At 36.9% G+C, this 6,086-nt stretch overlaps 1 long non-coding RNA gene across 1 annotated transcript in view; it reads left to right on the plus strand.

The window, feature by feature from the left end:
* The first annotated feature begins 431 nt into the window (after positions 1-431).
* The window catches only part of LOC140338657 (uncharacterized), a 17,455-nt gene continuing 11,800 nt past the window's right edge, over positions 432-6,086 (plus strand). The window contains exon 1 of the long non-coding RNA XR_011922291.1: positions 432-5,929. This is a non-coding gene — a long non-coding RNA (uncharacterized lncRNA). The remainder of the gene's footprint in view (positions 5,930-6,086) is intronic.

A 6,086-nucleotide genomic window follows, 5' to 3' on the forward strand; every position in this document is an offset into this window, starting at 1 on the left:
CTGGGATATGTGAGTGTGCAAGGAGTGTGCATGGCTGCTCCCTGTGGACAGCAGTAATGCAGTCCTGGCCATGATCAAATTGCACCATGCATGCCAATTCCCATTAAGGTCTACCTAGTCAGGTTTAGCAATTCTTTTGTATTTCTTACATCTGCTGTTGACTCCCAAATCTATATATATATATATATATATATATATATATATATATAAAAGTATTGTCCCATTTACATGCATGCGCAGGAGTTATGTCACTCAGGCCTGACCTAGCAAGATGGCTGAAGATCCCGAACCTGAAAAAGAAATATGAAAAATATGCCAGCATTTGAGCGAGTAGTGGTGAGTTTAGTTTACAAAAATGTGACCAGTCAGGTAAATTTGATTTGTTGTAGAAATGGCATCCCTACAATAATCTGCCTTCATTGCTGGTAAACTAGGCAACTATTGTCACACCACCTTTTGATGACAATGGCCAGATTTCCAGTGGAATATCCCATGTAGTTGTTTGATCAGCCATCTTCAGGTATCTCATTAAGTCTAATGTTATCTGTAGATACAAGGTTTGTTTAATGTGGCTGAAACCAACTGTAGAGAACAGCAATCATTTCATGTCTTCTGCTGGCATTACTTTTTAATAAAATGAGTAAATTGTAATATTACAAATTGTCTTTGTAATATTAGAAAAAAAATTACAAATGATACAGAACAACAGATTCCTAAATCAGTCAAAAATAGTGAGCTTTGCTGCTGTTCAGTAAAAACTCCCATAAATAGTTTTCACTCAGTAGGGTTAATTTACTAAGGGTTGTTACTAAAGTATTCACTAAAAGATAGGATGTTAACTCGGCACAGTGAATTTTCCTCTTGCAAGGGATATTTTAGCTTAGAAAATGAGATAAAGCTGATAAAACTTTAGCCAACTAGTCATGTTCCTTGTATGTGATTAGGTATTCTTTGCAAAGTGATGTCCCTTTGCAACAGGCAGGGTCAGCAGTGGACTGCATACAGGAAATCCCCTAAAGTTGAATAATTCAAATCATGTAAACACCATACCAGACTGATCCTGTTTTGCACTGAAGTCATACTGGCAAATAGGACAGGTGATAATGATGATTTTGACTGGTCTGGTCTGGTGAAGGGGTATAGGTAAATACAGGGAGATCCACTAGGAATCTGTTATTAGAAAAAGGCTAAGAATCCTAATTTGAACAGTGATACTCTTTTCCATTTAATTTCCTAACTATACTGCCATTTCTAACTTTTGAAAAATTGTTCTTGCCTAGATGGTAATTTGTTTGCTTGAGGCTGCGTATACATTTTCGAAAATAGTTGGAAAACATCTTTCACAGTCCTTTCCAGCAACAAAAGACTGAACGATTCATGAACGCGTGCTGTACATACAGCACCGTTCGTTCTGCTCTATGGAGAGGGGAGGAGAACGACAGAGCCGGCCCCCGCTGCGCTTTCTCCCCTTCACTTTCACTAGGACCCATCGTCATTAGTGGATCCACCAGGACGGATCCATGAACGACAAACACTGTACACATGCCAGATTCTCATCCAACATCAGCCCTGAGACAATTATCAGACAAGAATCATCTGACGTGTGTAGCCTAAGTGTTTTCTGAGTAACCTGGAATTAATGAGCAGATAAAAATGTTTTTACCTTTACACTTGTTTAACTGGCTGCATGCTTGCTCTTGGTCTAGGAATTAGATAATTAGTTTAATAATCAGCTAAGCAACCGTTTTAGGTGTTTTTTCTCAAATTTAAGCAACCCAACAAATTTTACTCCTAGATACACAGAAACAGAAAGTGTTACAAAGAGATTTAAACAGTAGTGACAAGAAAAACAAAATCAAATATCAAATAGCTAAGGCAAAGTTCAACAAAGGATGCCCTACTACATGGCTCAGAATATGCGGTTGTGGTAACATGTCAAGCTGCTAAGCAATGTTTTAACTGGCACAGGAATGCAAAACTAAATGTTACTGTTTTCAATGACACGCCAAGTATTAAGCAGTATATTTTGAAATGCATACTTGTTTTTTTTTCTTTTTTAGATTTATCTATATTAGTGCACTGCTCCTTTGAAAACTACTTCCTATTTTAACCATCTTGGGGGTTATGTGCCACTATGATTTCTTTTGTTTTTATGCAATACTTTTTTTTATTTTTGATCTAGCTCTGTAGTGGAAGGTTTGTATAGCTTTCCCCATTGCTGTTTTGATTTGCTTTCAGGATCATCTAGTGTGCATTCCTTTGGAACTAAAGACCTTCAATTTTCACAGATATGGTTTCCAGTGTTGTGGCCTTGGTTAGTGGATCAATAGACTAGTTCTTACATACAAAGATGTATATGTTCACTATAGGAGTATACAACAGATCTTTGCTTTGTGAGCACATATAACTGCAGACTAACTCAGCAGAACAAATGAGACATCATACTCTGAAGAATTTGTTTTGTATTGTTCAGCTGTGAAAATAAAGCAAGCTTTGTACACCGACTGCAACGAAAGCTACCCTGGCTGCCTTTGAAACCAAATACGCTATTGTGAGATGCAGCCTTGTGTACCGGACAGCACAGGAATCTTATATGCTTGCTGTAAGCCTCCAGTTTACAATTGCCAGGGCGTACGTGAGATCAGCATGCTGGACAAACACGTCTTCACTGTGCTCAGGTATCTGCTATTATGCAAGTTTCAGGAGTTTACCATGTGATCAAGGTCTCAAGGGTCACTCACTCAGAACTAATCAGCTGTCAGACTTCCCACCATTATGGAAAGAGGGGCATGAAGGGTTCAGTCTCTGCGACTTGCAACAAAAATACACAGGGGTAAATCAGTTGAGAAAATTAGAGAGAGGCTGACAAATTGCAGGTTATTAGGCTATTTTCTATTAGATACTTTGAAAGTTCACCACCTCCCCAAGGTTCCCATCAAATTCTCATTTCCCAGAATTTCTGTTTACAAATTCAAGTGAATTATGTGTACCACAAAAACCAAAAACAAATAAATGGTAACCTTTTTAGTCACAAGAATCACAGGGTGAAAAGAAGAAAAGAAAAACAGATTTAGATGAGTTGTGTAATCTCTTTGCTGCTATTGCTCTGAGAAACGCATCATCGGAATACTTGGCGTTTTCCAGATCAATGCTTAGAGCATTACAGTAAAATCTATTGATTAAAAACAGGAGGTATAATGTTGGCCATTTAGAATGAGAGTGAGGCAATGCCAGGGAATAATTTATCCTCTGACTTCACATTAACCTTTTATTGACTTACTTGAAGGCTTATAATTAACGCTTACTTTAGCTAAAGTAGTTTTCATTTCCTAACTATATGACCAGTGCTTGCAGAGGCACATGACACCCCAGGCTTATTCTGGATGTATTGCTCTATGTGGTCATTTATTAGGTTCCTCTGCATGGATGTTAGGATTCATTTCAGTACTGTAAAATTCATTTCTGAACAAGTTTACAGCTTATAAACTAAAAAAATAAAAAAGAAAAAAAAGAAAAAAAGCTGTTTATGGTTTTAATTTAAAGCAGAAGGGTACATTTCCAGTGATTTGTGTACTTATTTTTATGTGCCACACAAAAAAACAGGTGTAAGTTTATAGCTAAATAGTTATTGATTGCGTGATCAGTTCAGATTAAAAATAAATAACTGCATTTGGGAAAATATGCAAGAAAGCTCCACATAGCTAACATGGTTTTTAGAAGCAATAAACACATTTAAAGTTGGTTTATAATATAAAAGCCTGTAATATATTTATTGAAGATGTTTGAATAAATAGTTGTGTTGTACAGGAGGGTGGAGTAGCAGTGTTTTACTCCAGAGTGCTGATTTCCAGTTTGGTCATTTTGTTGAATACAGTTATCTACAAATTGTATACCTTATTTTTAATTTTTATTTTTCATAGTGAAAAATATTTATATTTTATATAAATTTAATGTAGCTATGATGTAATTTTGTAATTTTCCAGGTGGATCATTTTACGACCAACTGGCGTTGATTGCTGTAATTTCCTATAGTGAATGACACAGGGGCTGCCACTCCCTCATCCTCGCCCCTCCCCGTTCCATAGAACTGAACAGTGCTGTTTGTACATTGTTGTTTGTTCCACTGTCACTGAAAACCATTACAAAAGATTGTTTCTATGGATAGAAATCTGGAGTGTGTACAGTTATATTGTTACTGTATTATGTAGACCAGACTAATAAATGCATTTAGGTAATTAAGGGATATGGCATTACATAGCTTTTTGAGCTTGTAATACTGCAACAAATGATCTCCATGATTCTGGTAATTCCATTAGCACTTACTAGTAGTTTAGATCTAGGCCATTGTTGTATGTAGACACTAGCAGTGGATTAGGGGAAACCAAAAATAGGCAGATGAATGAAACTGATTGTAAAGCTTACCTTCCTAATAATCTAAACATCAATGTATCTGTTCCACTGAGTAGGGCAAATCAAAAGCTAGGTACACACGTGCAGTAATTATCGTTTGAAAACGAATGATTTACAAATATTCCCGATTATTTTGAACGATCGTATTGTGCACAATTCTGTACATCCTGTAATGATACGATCGTTCAAATATAATCCACCAATCCACCAATAATGTACACACTAGATTTGACCGTTTAAGCAATCGTTTGTGAACGATCGTTCAAACAATGCAGGAAGTGACATGTACAGGAGAAAGAGTATCACAACAATCCACGATCACTGAACGACCGTGCACACAATAGATTACAAACAATTGTCGCCCAATCAGATCCACTGGGACGGTCGTTCGTTTCCAGCGAGATTCCTTGCTTGTCGGTGACCAGTCGTTGTGCACATTTTTTGTTAACGATTATCGAACGATCTTTCGTAGATCATTTGTTTTCAACAACAATTATTGCACATGTGTACGCAGCCAAACTACAATACTCAGTTTGAACCCACAATCTCCTATGACTTAGGACCAGGCATGCACTGTCGCATATTGAAATTTGAAGAAGTGTGTGTTTCTTTACTTGACCAAAGTTTTTCAGACCCTGAGAATGTTTTCCATTGTTGGGGTACGATATAGAAAGTTTATAGATTGCAGTGAATACAATCTGGTTGGTATTACTCAAAGGCATATTAACCTAGAAACCGTAATGCTTAATAACATGATAAAGTAATGTAATGCATAAGTAGTTATTCTGAATTTGTTAAAATTACAAAATACTCTGTTTTGCAAATACACGGTTTCAATTAAAATGATTAAAATTTAAAAATAAAGCCAAATTACATATTAGTTTATATATGACAGACATTGGAAGACATGGATTGCAGGGGGTCCCTGTGCCACAAACTGTTTGACTCCCCTTTGACACTTATCAATGCTGCTTCACATGTGTGCATGCCCACTGCCAGGTATATTCAGTCTGTCGTTAGCAGAAACCCACATGGCACCACAATATGTTACACCTGCATCTGCCTGTTTTGCTTTTGTTCCCTGACACATCTCATAATTCATCACCCAGTGGCTCCAGCTGTACTATGAGTTCATTTGTTGTGATGTTACAGATACCAATTGATCTGTGAGGCTCAGATGGTACACAGGAAGCAAGGATGCCATTTTAAAGCTTACACTGGCCCTAACATTAACTTTGGAGCGCAATTTCCATCATTTCAAGTAAATCAAAGCATACAAACCATAGCTGACAGCATTATGTAATGATCTGTGTGTAGGAAAACATGTCTGCTCAACACCACTAACTATTTTTGTTTGCTGTTTTATTTATTGTGTTATACTTTGTTGAAGATGGCAGCCCAGGATCCAGACATTACACATTTACAACCTGCATGCTCCTACAAAGTAGTAGGAAAATCGTAGGGGTCCAGAGCTACCGATCTACTCCTCCAACACTCTACACCCTGTGTCACTATTGAGGTAAAAAAATTCAAAAAAAAAAAGATAGATTTTCAGGGTACCAATCTTTAATTATGAGTCCCTGTCAACCTTAACCACCTGAGCGTTACACTGAGGTCTAGATTTCTGTACCAAAAGTGATCCACTGTTTTTCATGAAATTTTTTTTTTTAAATTGT

Source organism: Pyxicephalus adspersus, chromosome 9 (genome assembly GCF_032062135.1).
Source record: "Pyxicephalus adspersus chromosome 9, UCB_Pads_2.0, whole genome shotgun sequence".
NCBI classification, from domain to species: domain Eukaryota; kingdom Metazoa; phylum Chordata; class Amphibia; order Anura; family Pyxicephalidae; genus Pyxicephalus; species Pyxicephalus adspersus.